Raw genomic sequence first — 15,393 nt, 5'->3', positions numbered from 1 at the left:
ACCGGAGCGACGCCCAGCCGGACAACAAGACAGGATTCCACGCACAGACCCCGGGGTGTCTGAAAACCCCGCGACCCACAGAGGAGACCTGTCCATGTGCCGGAAATCGACGCACGTCTTCCCCGCGCGAAAAATAACGACCCAAGTCCGTGTGTGAAGGGGCGAAACCAACGCACACACCATTTTTCCACACATCTCCTCTGCGGCCCTTTGCAGAGATTTTCCACTCCAAAACAGGTACTTTGTGCTTGAAAGGGACTTTGTTTGCTTTTTAAAGACTTAAGACACTTTTTATCACTTTTCAGTGATATCTCTACAATTTCATATTGCATCTTTTATCGTTTTGACCTGCAAATATCCAGATAAATATTATATATTTTTCTAAACACTGTGTGGTGTATTTTTGTGGTGCTATATTGCGTTATTGTATGATTTATTGCACAAATACTTTACACATTGCCTTCTAAGTTAAGCCTGACTGCTCAGTGCCAAGCTACCAGAGGGTAGGCACAGGATAATTTGGATTGTGTGTGACTTACCCTGACTAGAGTGAGGGTCCTTGCTTGGACAGGGGTTAACCTGACTGCCAACCAAAGACCCCATTTCTAACACTAAGGTTTTCAAAAGGTATTGTATGTTAGTAGTGTAAGCATGGTTCTAACACAGATGAGACAGAGTCAATGTAATTTCGTAAAGTGATTTGGGCGATGTGAGGTGAGGAAAGATATAAGAGACAAGGGCTAAGTTGTTCGGTAAGAGGAAGAACAAGCAAATACAAGTAGGGGTGCAAGGATTGTAGGAACAAAGATAGTTGAAAACAGGAAATGGGATGAGGTAACGATTAATACCAGAAATAGGAAGAAAAGTAAAGAGGTAGAACAGTGGTTCCCAAACTGTTTCAACCTGTGGCTCTCCATAAACTATTGGTCATTGTCTTCGGCTCCCCATATCTTCCTTTTTTTTTGCGGGTGGGGGTGTGGAATTCTGGCCTCGTGATCCCTGAAATCACTTTGGATGAAGCTGATGAAGGCCTTAAAATCATAGATGTAGCTGTGTTTACTGTGCCCACATCAATGAACTGTGTGTAACCAAATGCTGCATGTGCACACTCCCTTTACGCTTAGAGCACGGGATCCTTTTGTTTTTCACATAAGTCACTCAGTTGCTAGGTCCATGAGTCTGCCTGTGGTCCTCCGGTATGGCACAGTGCAGGGATAATCTTCCCCCTCTTCCCGCTAGAAACAAATGTTTTTTTGAACCCATCTCTTCCCTCTGTCATAGCAGCGCATCCTTGAAGGACACTATCAGGTCCGCCTCTGGAGCCATGTGAGCAGTGCAAGGAAGAGTTGTCAATCAGGCCGTCGGATGAGTGAGTCAATACGGGCAGGATAGGCACACTGATGAGTAGATAAAGTGGATGAATGCAGGCACCATCTACTCACACAAGCTTGCACTCCTAAAGAATGAGGGAATGCACAGATGTAGGGTGAAAAAGCATGGTTAGGCAAGCCCTCAAACTGGACTGGATGACCAGGGAACCTGCTCCTGCTTCCAAAACTCAAGCCAAAGAGGGTAGTTAATTGGGAAATGGACTGGTGCTACACAGACCATGTCTCAGGAGAAGACATGACTGTGATTTCTGGATATTGAGGAAATAATAAAGGAAACTATCCAAGATCGTATTTCAAACACAAAATGAATGATGAGAGTGCAGGGTGCTTGGCAGCATTTATCTTTATTACCAAGTAGTGCTGCAGTAACTCCAAGACAAAAATTAAATATGCTGAGAAGAGATACCTCTGAAGTGTAAACAATTTTCCCCAATCTAACCACAGTCTGGGTTGTGAAGCACTCGGACCCAAAGGTGATGGAATGAAACATAAAAGATGTTGTGCGCATTTATTTGAGGTGGGGGGATATAATGCTTTTTTTGCTGATTGTGGGCGGTGAGAGAAAGCTCTACTCGCATTGCATAGTGTAGCTGATTGGGCTTGGGTGTTTTACCAGATTCTGCTGTTAAGTCCACTGTGCTCAGCACTTTATTGTTGAGTTTTTCTGTCTTGCGACACCTTCTGCTGTTTAATGTAGTATTGTTCGATGCTACCTGCATATGTGTTGCTTGTGTGGCCTTGAGCACATTACTACTGTAGTGGTGGTTTGCGCCTTCGTACTGTATTACAATTGTATTTATATAGCACTATGTGCTCCCAACTGATGTGCTATAGTTCTTTTTGGATGGGTAATACATGGAGTGTTCATATTCGGAAACCAGGCTCATTTACAGAATTTAAAATACATGTCAGCAGTTTAAGGCGAACAAGCATAACTGCAGTGCTGGCAATGGACTAACTGTTATTTTAAAGGAATTAGTTAAAGGGCACCTGCTTCACAAACAGATGTCTTAACCTCAGCACAGAGCCACAAGTCAAAGAATGCAGAAGGCTGAATTTAATTACAACAAAAAGTAATAACAGAACTCCTTCTGATGTTAAAAACTGCAAGGAAGGCATTGCTGTACATCAAATTAAAAGGAGAGAATGCGAAAGAAAGTGGAAAATAGTGTGGTTTGGAAATGAGGCATAATGCAATCATAACAGAAGTTAAAGAAAAACAATGGCACAAGGTGTTCCTCCACTACCCACTTAAGAATTGTGATGGGAGAGATCAGCAGCATCAATTAACAGGTGTCCATGGCAAACTACAACCTCCTAAAAGCATACAGCTCAAAATGTGTGCATTCACAATCCCGTGATTGCCTAACTGTGTGCTTGGTGCTTTGTGCTCTTCGTGGCACCCCTGCCTAGCTTTGACGGCACACTGGGGTGCTGTGGCACACAAATTGGGAACCATTTAAGAAGAAGTATATGTCAAAAAGAAAATGGGGTCAATGTAGTAAGCAGTAATATATAGTTGAGAGGAATCTAGTTTATTTAGATGGGAAGAAAAGACCAGGAATTGTGAGCAGTGTACAGGTGGAGATTAAAATCTCCATCATGTAAACCGGGAGATGAGCCACAACTAGTAATTGGTGAAGGAGACAGTCAAAATGCTCTCAAAATAAGGGAAGAGTAACTTTGAGTGGTATAAAACATGAAAGAACAATAAAATTAGAAATCCAAAGCAAATTATATTCAAAAGAAGATTATTGAGACAAAGAGGAGAATTACAATATGCCAGGAATAGTAAACGAGGATGCAGTCTTTAGTTCTGGTGGCATCAAGGGTTGTGAAATAGGAACATTAAAGGTTATTAGAACATTGGAATGTTGGGAGCTCCACAGGAGACAATGGAGTGCTCTGGGCTCCCAATTGCTGGTAGAAGCTGGAGCTCCAACATTCCAATGTTTTTCACACAGCAACAGCTGTGAACACAGGCCTCTGGGAGCCCAAGGGAATTTCAATCCCTTCAGGCTCTGAGAGGCTTCTGTTTTATTTATTAGAACATTCTGCCCTTATGTGGTGGAATGTTCTAATTGCCCTATAGCCCTTTGAAGCTGGGCTGTACCAGCAATTAAAGTCCAGCTTCCCTGTTAAATGCCCTCTCCTTGGTCTTAGGCTTCCAATGCTGGAGTGGGCCTTTAATGGCCGGTTTAGCCCACTACAGTGGCCTATAGTAAATTAGTAGAGTTCTTAAAGTTATAGGAGTGAACTCGATTTTTTCCAAAGCTGAGTAACAGTAAGTTAAGCATGAAGAAAAGGTCGAGGACAAAACATTTGCCGCACATAGAGCGTGAATTCTGGAGAGTAATAAGATCTGTAAGCAATTTGCTGGAATAGTAGTTTTCAAGCTCTTCTTAGCCGCACCTATGAATCTACAGAGTTCTGTGCTTTTTAACCTAAAGTATCTATGTGTGAATTGAAGGGAGTCAACTGGAGATGACCTCAATGTTTCATGCTGGCACTAGGCAATTTAATAACTGTGTCTGTGCACAAACGAACCTTTAACTTTGAAATCCTCAAACTGTGAACCTCTTGACGATTCCTACAGAAGGTTTCCGAATGTTTTACCAAGAAATGCAAAGTTTGAGATAGGCTTATTTTTTCAGTAACAGAGAGACCAGTTTTTGTTTTTAATATATTTATTTATTTATATCGTATTTACCAGAGAGTAAAATACAAATTTAGATTTATGATAAGCACTTCAAAATCTCATGTTTTTTTTAGTGAAATGCAACCTTGATAATAAATACTAATTTGAAGGAACAGAGAGATATGGGTCAAGTCTGATACAAGTTTATATTGACTGATAGCCAGTACGATACAAAAACGTTTCACGAGTCAAATGTCATTTTATTAAAAAACACGGAAAAACTTTAAACGATTGCAATTCTTAAGCATACAGAAAGTAAAGCGAAAATTACTGACAATGGTAGAATGTTTATTCAAAAAGAGAACCTTTAACAGTAGTCTGCTATTCCTTGTGCAGACAGAAGAAAAAGAAGACAGGAGAAACGTGTTGCTTGGATCGGTATTTCTAAAAGATGGGAATGTTTGAAAGAAAAGGTTAAACATGATGAGCATTTCACAGCAGGATAGAGGAGGATAGAGGAGGTGGAAGAAGAGTGAGAGTTGAAATGAGATGGGTTAGAGAAGGGGAGTGGGTGGTCAGAGATTCTTAAGCCATGGGCAAACCTATCATTAGGATACAGGTTCTAATTTCCAACCCCAAAACAAAACAAAATAATGAGCCGAAGAAACAGGAAGTGGAGAGAGAAACGAAACCTGCACTGGTAAATCAAGGGGCTGCAGTGGGCGCCCGCTTATAAAGTTGAAAAAAGAATCACACAAAGTGCAAAGAGAATGTGGAAGGCAGCATTTCCAATGAGAATGAAGGTGATGTGGAAGGCCGGTGAAAAGACGAGGACTAGAGTCGGAGAAGGAGAAAAATCAGTGACAGAAACAGTATTCATTCAGAGAGATAGTTAGGTCTCCTTTGAAAATGCTCCTTAAAAAGAACAATGGTCAGGTCTACATATGTCACATCATATGTTTCATCAGTGTCATATAAATCTGTTGAAATCACGCATTGGTGCAGCCTGATTTGGGTATAGGTATATGATGGAGATTATGAGACAGACCAATAAATATGTAACTAAGGGAGAGCTGATCTTGTAATCATATCTCCAGGTTAAGGACTTTGTTGTACAATTTGAGAGAACCTATGTATGGAAATGGTGTAGAAAAGTGATTATTCCATACTCCTGGGCTGGAGGATGGAGGTGCGAATTGTTCTACTCTCAAAGGAAACGATTTCAGAATTCTCAAATCTGAATCTATGTTTGCTTTTTATGGTTATGCGTTCCCCTTTTTCTCAACTTAGACACAATAGAAAGTCTACAAAAGCACGTACTCTGAAATTAACATGATTGATTACTCCAACAAGGTTGTTCGATTTCAAGATGATTGCCTCGAGAAGCCTGAACTTTTTAAACATTCCGTGACCGTGAAGTGTTCTTCATTTTTATGACAAGACAAATGCCTTAGCTTGTGTAAGAAAAGATTACATAACCATGCACCTATTTTGTGTGCTGTGTTCCTTTTTGTTTGGGGGGGGGGGCTCCAACATTTTTAGAGCAGTGTTGATGTATCCCTAGGGAAGAGGAGAAAAGGGAATAGCAATAGCTTTCTAGTTCTTTGTCTTAGAAACATATTCTATAATTGATGGCAATCGTTTGATGACTGACCCCATTCCAACAGGATGGTTGTCATACAACCCTGTTATTTCATCCAATGGCACTATGCGTGCAGGGACTTGTAGTTCTAATTTCCCCACTATATGTCTTAGCATATACGTTCTAAAAGGATTACTGCTGGCCACAAAATCAACACTGGCTCTCATGACATGGGACAAGCTGACACACATAAAGTCATGTATCTTCATCTAAGCAGTATCTTACTGATTTTTCTACAGAATTTTAGCCAATATGACATTCTTATTTTCAAAAATGTGTTGTCACTGGAAAACATATTGTATATAAAGACAGCATTTTGCCACTTGCAATTTTTTCGTTCATGTCGTCTGAATTCATTGTCAGTAGCTATTGGATTCTTACTGAGCCAAATAGCCAGTTTCCATGCACCATGACCCCTTGGCCATGAATAACCACACATTTATGTAAAAGTTAGAATGTTTATTTCCCTATATTAACAATGCTAATATCACATACCTTGTTCTCAAAACCAAATGATACACATATAGAAACAATACTGGTTGACCAAATCTTATAAAAAATCTATCTCAATTTAATTAAAGCTTGGATCACTACACATTCTAGAGTTACAGTACAAATTATTAGCAAGAATAACTGCACAATAGAAATGGCATACATTTAGATTCAGCAAAGAAAATACATCAACTGTTGTTAATATTTAGCAGGCATCATCAGTGGGTATCCTAACTAACCTTCTGACTAGAATGGCATGTTTGGGCTTCATTCAAAACAATTTAGTCAACACAAATTTAGAAAAACATCTAACTACGGCTCTATCAAATTTAGCGGTTGGTACCTAAAGACAAAAGCAAATGGACATAGCAATCAGTAACATCAAATCAAATCATTAACATTTATAAAGCGCGCTACTCACCCGTGCGGGTCTCAAGGCGCTAGGGGGGAAAGGGGGGGTTATCGCTGCTCGAACAGCCAAGTCTTTAGGAGTCTCCGGAAAGCGGAGTGGTCCTGGGTGGTCCTGAGGCTGGTGGGGAGGGAGTTCCAGGTCTTGGCCGCCAGGAAGGAGAAAGATCTCCCACCCGCCGTGGAGCGGCGGGTGCGAGGGACGGCAGCAAGTGCGAGGCCAGCGGAGCGGAGGGGGCGGGTGGGGACGTAGAAGCTGAGGCGTCTGTTGAGGTATTCCGGTCCCTTGTTGTGGAGGGCTTTGTGTGCGTGGGTGAGAAGACGGAAGGTGATCCTTTTGCTGACTGGGAGCCAATGCAGGTGTCTCAGGTGTGCGGAGATGTGGCTGTTGCGGGGTACGTCGAGGATGAGGCGGGCCGAGGCGTTTTGGATGCGTTGCAGGCGGTTTTGGAGTTTGGCTGTGGTCCCGGCGTAGAGGGTGTTGCCGTAGTCCAGGCGGCTCGTGACGAGGGCGTGGGTCACGGTTTTTCTGGTGTCGGCGGGGATCCAGCGGAAGATCTTACGGAGCATGCGGAGAGTGAGGAAGCAGGCGGAGGACACGGCGTTGACTTGCTTGGTCATGGTGAGAATTTTACCTCGCCTCAGTATGGTTCTGCAAGCTGCAACAGTCTTCATTAATTGGACATCAGTTTGGTCAGCAAAGCATTGGACTTCAGCAATAAAGTTTAAGATAGAAAAGAATAGTGGCTAATGGCGTATTTCCTCTCGGTGCAGTCTGGCTAAGTTAGATTCCCTAAAACATCTCCCAACGTTGCTGTTAGTCAAAGAATTGTACGTTTACGTTTAGACCAATGAAAGTAGAACCTTAAATCTAAGATATTACTGAACTGTCATTCACATGTCGATGATTGGCTTCCCTTCTCCTGTTCCCGTTGATGGGCTTGTCAGGTAACAAATTTGTATTGGCTTATACTCCAGTCAGTGCATCCATTGTTAGTTCCTGTGAACATCACCTTTACACACAGTATCAATAGCTAGTACAACATATTCTAGCAAGCAGTTCTCATGAGAAAGAATTTTAGCTACTAGCATTCCGTCAACGCAATGGAAAACTACAATTGAATTCTCTAAGCAGCCATTTTATGATTTGTCGAAGCAACACATCTTGACATGAGGCCGTGCAACTAGGCCCAAGACCTCGCTAAATTAAGGCCTATGATTAATAAAGCAAATACATAATACATGACCATTAATATGACATACTACTACATTAATCCAAACATGAGCACTGCATTTTACATTAATACGCAGTTAATAAGTACACTTCGTGAATATTGATGGTCACTCACATAGGCACATTTTCAAAGTTGTGTATTATTTCCCTATATTAATTCATTTTTTGTACAGATTGAAAATTCAAAATACATAAATATTCATTAGTAACATTTCAGCGTTAATACCTGTGCCAGGATTCTTACATTCGATTGCTGAAAAAACAAGTGTCTACAGTCATTTCTATACCACTGTGTCAGATGACATCTTAAGGATTTTTTTGGCCCCAGACTAAACATTTTATGGGGGGCCCTTATTTGGAACAACTTTCACCCTTTTTCTGCTAATTCAAAACTACATGATGTCATTCAAACTTTCAAAAATCTGACCAATCAAAAGGAGTTGAAAAATGTTTTGCCAAGGACCCAAAAATCCTTTCGATAACATTTGGCACAGCCAGACAAAGGCAGAGGTAGGTAGAAAGGAGAGAGAAAACTTGCTTTCTCGGGGGGCACTTTGGAAGATGGGGGACTCTTGGTAATTGCCCACTTTGCTCATGCCTTAAAACATCTTGAATGACAACAAAGTAGGCACTTCTTTGACATAGCGCTTATTATTAGTTCATGTTCAACTGAGGATTCGGTGGCAGGTTATTTGTTCTAGCAAAAAGCAGCATATTGAATACATTTTTCATTTAAAAAAAGGGGATCTTTACATAGATGGGAGCATTGCTAGCAAGCGCAGAAAACATGGGGCACATTTCTGAGGCAGAGGTAAACATAGCACGCTTTTAGGGCACACTGAAAATATGACAACTAATTTAGCATGAGGAGTGTTAGACTTTTCATCCTTGGCATGGTCTCCCTTAACTTTTTGCCTCTGTTTCCCAGGTTGTTGATGTGTGCTGGACTCTGATTATGCTGTTTTTGTTACTTTGGGCACTTTACCACTGCTAATCAAGTTAAGGTAGGACATAGAGTAATGTGTTTTATATGTCCTAACAGTGAAATATTGCTAAATTCGTTTTTCACTGTTACAAGGCCTGTCCCTCTCATAGGTTGACATGGGGCTACCTTTAAATCTGATTAAAGTGTAGATTCCCGTTGGGAGCGGATGGACATTGTAGTCTTTTGATAATCTCTACCCAGCCCCTCTTGGGTTTACAGGGTTACCCTCTGTGGTTTGTAATATACTTTTAGAAAGTGAGCATTTTCTTGCTTATACCATTTCTGCGACTCTGCCTGTTTGTGGATTCCCTGTCTGGGTCAGTTTGACAGTTGGGCTGGTTGCACCTCATACTAGACAGTGGCACAAAGGGAGCTCAAGTGTAGTCTGCATTTCCTGATGAGCCATCTGTGCTAGGAGGAAGGGGAGGAGTGGTCACTCACACCTGAAAGGGCTGTGTCTGCCCTCACACAATGCAGTCCCCAACCCACTGGTGAGTGTCTGGGCCCTGCCTTGGCAAGGCAGGATTTCACAAACAAGAGAGCCTTTACTTTGAAGTAGGCCTACTTCAAAGGAGAAAATGGGTATAAGAAGGACACCCAAAACCACAGACTTTAGAACACTTCTGGAAACCAAGAGGAACCTCTGCCGGGAGAAGAGCTGAAGAGCTGAGGAAGAAGAGCTGCCCTGCCTGTGAATGTGCTTTGTGGAGTTATCCTACAGTTGCTGCTTTTGCCAGAGTAAGAGGGCAAAGACTGGACTTTGTGTGCCTTCCATCTTGTGAAGATCTCCAAGGGCTTGATTTAGAGCTTGCCTCCTGTTGTTTGAAGTCTCAGGGACAGCAAAGACTTCTCTCTGACACCAACTGGAGTGTCTGGAGAGACTCCTACTCTGCCACGTGGTGTCCATCCAGTTCCTGGGACCCTGAAAGGAGAAGCTGACAGCCTTAGAGGAACAGGACTCAGTGCGGGGAGAAGATCGACACGGCTCCGATCTGCGGCTGAAAAATCAATGCACCGCTGGCTTCGCGGCTGAAAATAGACACTCACCTACAACGCGACCCGAAGATCGACGCCCAGGGCTGGAGAAACGATGCACAGCATCGCTGACAGAGGCTGGTGAGATCGCAACCCGCGCTGCGTGGTTTTCGGATAATCGTGCGGCTGGATTTCTGATGCAAACACCACTAGGCATGTAAAAACGACACAAGGCCGGCCCAGGCCCTAGTGCTGACCAGATCGACGCATCGCTCTCCTGAGGAGAGAAGAAACGACGTGCCCTGACCAGACGAAAGGAGAAATGACGCAAGGTCTCGCTCATGAGTGAATTCGACGCATCGCAAGCCCTTTTTGACGCACACTCGCCCATGCGGGGTTATTTTTGACACACCCAAGGTACATTTTCACGCTAACAGTGTTAGTGTGTGTTTAAAATTACATTAAGACTCTTTTTCCATTTACAGTGATAACTTGACTTGTGTATTGTGGATTTTTGTAGCTTTGGTCTTGTTTTGTTTAGATAAATATTTCCTATTTTTCTAAACCTGTGTTGTGTCATTCTGTAGTGATTTCATTGAGTTACTGTGTGTTTTGGTACAAATACCTTACACCTAGCACTCTGAAGTTAAGCCCACTGCTCATGCCAAGCTACCAAGCGGGTAAGCACGGGTTAGCTGAGGGTGATTCTCTTTTACCCTGACTAGAGTGAGGGTCCTTGCTTTGACAGGGGGTAACCTGACTGCCAACCAAAGATCCCATTTCTAACAAGGAGTAACTATGAGGACACTTTCAGAAGACGAGTAAAATATGAGGACATATTCCTCATAAGGAAGTGCAGGCACACCTTTAAGGGGGCAAAGGAAGATTGACAAATTTATTGGTTTAGGAATTATGGGGGCACATTTAGAAAATGAAAAAAGAAGAACAAATATTTATCAGGCTATTTATCAGGCTAAATGTTTAACACGCTTGTACAATATAAGGATATTTTTATAGGTGAAAAAATAATATTAACATTAATATGGGAGCATATTTAACAGGTGAAAAAGGTGGGGATGCACTTAACACATTAACCACTGTAGGAAATGTGTGCAACCTCTTTTAGCACCACCCGGGGACAAGTTTAGCAGTGTGTAGCAAATAAATAAATAAATATAAATATATATATATTATATATGCACATTTATTTATTTGCTTGACGTATTATAAGCTCACATAGAACCCTCCGTCTCCTGTGCACATCATCCATGCAATGAAATAAAAGACTAAGCTATGTATTTCACTCATAGAATAAAATGTACAATGTTTTTTTCAATGGATAAAAAATGTTCAGTGATCTCCAACTGCTTCTAGTATTTTCCTGAAGAGTATTATGAATCTATTTTTGTTGAGTAGCCTGCTCAACTTATAGCTGCAAGGACAAAGTTAGGAGGAGAAAAGGTCAGTTAATTACCATAGTGTTCAATTTGGCATCCCACATGTCAATTGATAGAAATGGAAGTGATCAATCATGCGCAAGTGAATCAATTTCCTGATGAGAAATGCTACAAATGACCCAACTTGAGAAATTGTGTGCCCTACTTAACGGTAATTGCGCTGGGCACCTTGATGGGTTATATTCACCTTTCACGTATTAATAGTTGTTAGATACTTTAAAGTAATCTAATCATTTCATATGGTGTGTATCTGGGAGCTCTAGGATCTTTCACTACAGAACAGTTAGCGATGCACACTCTGCTTCAATTACTGCCCCTTAGTTAAAACTTACCTTTTGACCCCCTTTAGCCAGCCGCATAGCTAAATAAATGGCCCGCATTTGTAAATCGGCCAAGTTTTGAACTTGTAAAGATATCTAAATTTCTGAATAGCTGTTTTGCAAGGTATAGAAGACTGCATGCATTTGTGCTTGCTGTAGGTAATGCTTCTGGTAATATCAGGGAAATGAACAATATAAATAGGCCAATCTAGTATTCCAACAGGATACCAAACTTCTAAACATACTGTCCACACACTCACTTGTCAGATCAGCCCATCAGGCACTGCCTGAATGCAATATAGGCTAGTACAACTGTGCATTAATGTAGTGAACAGTGCAAGGTATAGAAGACTGCATGAATTTGTGTTTTCTGTAGGCAATGCTTCTGGTAATATCAGGGAAATCAACAACATAAATAGGCCTACCTGGTATATCAACAGGATACCAAACTTCTAAACAACCTGTCCACACACTCATTTGTCAGACCAGCCCATCGGGCACTGCCTGAATGCCCTATTGGCAAGTACAACCGTGCATTAATACAGTGAACAGTGCCAGTCTTAATCAGTCAGAAGACTCAACTTATTCAAATACTCTTCTGGGCCTCATTAAAACCCTGGCGGTCTTAAGACTAATGTGGCGGTCTGACATCCACTATTACGACCGTAGCAGTTGCACCATAGTCTAACCATCAGTATTGCCACTTCTCCACCCCTGGAGAGGCGGGCGGTGCTGGCGGTCCTAATCCACTAGGGCAGCACTGTGAGCAGCGTCGTCCTGGGGATTACGACCCCCCCTCTCTGCCAGCTTTTACATGGTGGTAGTACTGCCATGTAAAGGCTGGTGGAGACGGGGGGCAGGGGGCCCTATGGGTCCCCCGCACTGCTCATGCACTTGGCATGGACAATGCAGGGGCACCCATGGCCAGCCCTGTTGCGCTTTTCATTGTCTGCTTTGCAGACAGTAAAAAGCATGACGGGTGCTGGTGCACCCTACACACCGCAACATTGCCACCTACTCAATTATGAGCCAGCATCGATGTTGTGGGCTGTTTCCCGCTGGGTCAGCGGGTGACCCAGTGGGAAACTCGTAATAGGAGCCACAGGAATGGGACCTCACTGGCTGTATCCTGAATGCAAGACTTCAGCAGACGGCCTTTTCTGTCCGCCGAAGTCTTAATTAGGGCATTGTGTCCATCTTCTCACCCCCATTCCTACACCAATACTCACTAGTACAGATGGACTGGGAAGAAAAACAGAGAGAACAGTAACTCTCTTAAAGGCAAGCACACCTTAAGTCAAAAAGTTGGCAAACTATCTTCACTTTACCTTTCTATAGGTTCCAAAATCACTGACCTCACCCCTTACACATCACACTAATTAAAATATAGTAGTCTGTTTCCTAATTTCGTTCTCTCTCTCCCTCTTAGTGATGAACACAGACAAACACAAAAATGGAAACACTGGGTCAGAGACACTAAACACAATGATGTCTTTCCATTAGTTGGAAAATTCTTAGATACCCTTTCACAAAATCAATAATTCAGTTCTCTCATGGTTCATGTCAAAGGCAGTATGTCATCATTCCTGAATAAATTATCCCCCAAAATCGGAAAAGGTAAACTCCAAAATATCAGCTTCTTGATACAGTAAAATCCTCAAATAACAAATAGAGTATCTTAGAGCTAATAAATACATCCATACTTTGCTAAAAACCACAGTAACTTGTGTATGGACCACTAGAACTATTAAAAACTTTGAGGTAAAATCTTTTCAAATCATCCAAAGAAACCAGTGGAAAGTGTTAAACAGAATAAGAACCTCTCCCCTGTTCTATTGGTCAGAAATTTCAAAGAAATCATTCAGAGTGGAGTATTTAAAACAATAACCAACAATATAAAATTCACATAGTTCTCAGACCCAAGTCTTTGCTCTTTGCCACCTACCGAAAAAACTTCAATAATTCCTTGCTTATGCAGGAGAGGCCCCCTATCTCTTAAAATTAGTTTGAATAAAAACTTCCACAAGAAAACAGAGATAACTATGAAACATTTTAACAATTTACACCCTGTGTTACATCTAGTCCTAGCTAAAATCTTGCATAGCTTTGTAGAATCACAACTGGAACACTTTTTATTGGAAAGCTATTTATTCAACAGTGATCCATTGATATTTTATCTAGATAGCACAACATACAATGAGCATCCCAAGCAAGTGACTCTCACTTACTTAACCTGGTGGCTGCATTTGAGACAGTAATTTACTTAATTCTTATAAATATCTTCAAAGAATGCATGAGTATTTTTGGAAATGTTCATAATGTGGTTCTCCTCCTAGTTAGAGAATCACACCCAACAAATAAAAACAAAAAACACTCTATTTTCACATTTTCCTCATAGACAAGGCTACAGTTGCCTTTATCCTGTTCAGTCTTTACCTCAAATCCCTTTGCTCTCTTCTCAATCATACTAACATATCTTACTGCTCATACATTGGTGATGTTCACTGGCACCGGACAACCTCACCCCAGAATAACATCCCACTCTCCATTGACATCCCTGCCAGACAGAGTGATCTTAAAACAATTTTGTAGACTCACTCTTTTTCTGGATCATCACTTATTCACTGCATCATAAATTAAAGCTGTTTTATGAGTTGCAGAAATCTACTGTTACAAATGAAATGCTCTGAACAATATGCTGTAACAGATGACTATTTACACTGGGTGTATTTTTCAGTCTGAGCTTTGTGGTACGTAAAGCTTCATGCTTTCACGTCCCCAAGCTACTTGATACAAAAGTTGACAATTTCTGGAGGTCTCTGCTCACGTCTGAGTTCAGACACCTTCCTTCTTGACACCATAGCTTCGAAAAAGCAAAGAATAATTTTGCAATCTTTTCATATTTACTTGCTTGCGTGAACGTTCTGTGCATTTAATATTATTTGTGCATTATTATCAGTGTGCAGAATAGCAATCTACACTCAAATTCACATGTGAACACTTGTATGAAGCTATTGTCGATTTAGATATGACTTTTTAAAGTGCATTTTATTGGCTTATGCTAACTAGGGCTCAGCTATATCTCAAGGCCATCTTACACAAAATTGATGCCTCATCATGCTCATTCACCATTTATTATTTCTGCTTCATGTAGTCAAGCATGGCATGCTTGTTTAGTTCCAAACTATGCTGTTCTTGAAGAAGACTCTCTAGCATGGGCTCATTGATGTTACATTTCTTCAAGGTTTCTGCTACTTGCCTGCAGTGTTGCATTCTCCTCAATGGTTCACTTTTGTTTTATAACTGGTTTGGTCTGATATCTTCGGATGGCATTAGCAGAGAGGGGACTGAATCAGTATTAATGTAGTGGGATAGTACCTGGGTGGTAAGGCTATTTACCACTCTTTCATTCAGTGTTCTGTTAGTTGAAAATGTATTTCTTTTGCTCACACCATGATGAATCTGCACTTTCCATTCTAGTCAATGAGAAGATTTCCTATATAAATCCTCAATTGTGAGCCAGATTATGTTTCTGATACCACAAGAGATATCCTCTGAATTCTTACTGATGACTTTGTTGGTCATTCGGACTTAGACTGTTTTTGATTTTGTCTATTATTCTGGATTGTCCTATTACTGAGATACTTCACTGCAAAGCCTTATGCACCTGAACGTTACTATTTCTGTATTGAACCCTTTGAATTTTTATAATAAATCTTTACAAATTTTCTTATTCAGTGATACAACTCAATTATTGGGTCAGTCCCTTCTTGATTAATGGAATATTGATGGGCTAATTTGTACCTTATCTTTGGGAAACATTGCTTCATGAAATTGAGGTTTAACATCAT

General features: G+C 41.2%; 1 protein-coding gene across 2 annotated transcripts in view; it reads left to right on the top strand.

The window, feature by feature from the left end:
- Window positions 1–15,393, top strand: part of SEZ6L (seizure related 6 homolog like) — a 1,547,572-nt gene that overhangs the window by 463,827 nt on the left and 1,068,352 nt on the right. The window lies entirely within an intron of this gene.

This window comes from Pleurodeles waltl, chromosome 11 (assembly GCF_031143425.1).
Source record: "Pleurodeles waltl isolate 20211129_DDA chromosome 11, aPleWal1.hap1.20221129, whole genome shotgun sequence".
Taxonomy (NCBI): domain Eukaryota; kingdom Metazoa; phylum Chordata; class Amphibia; order Caudata; family Salamandridae; genus Pleurodeles; species Pleurodeles waltl.
This window is presented reverse-complemented; position numbering and strand designations above follow the sequence as displayed.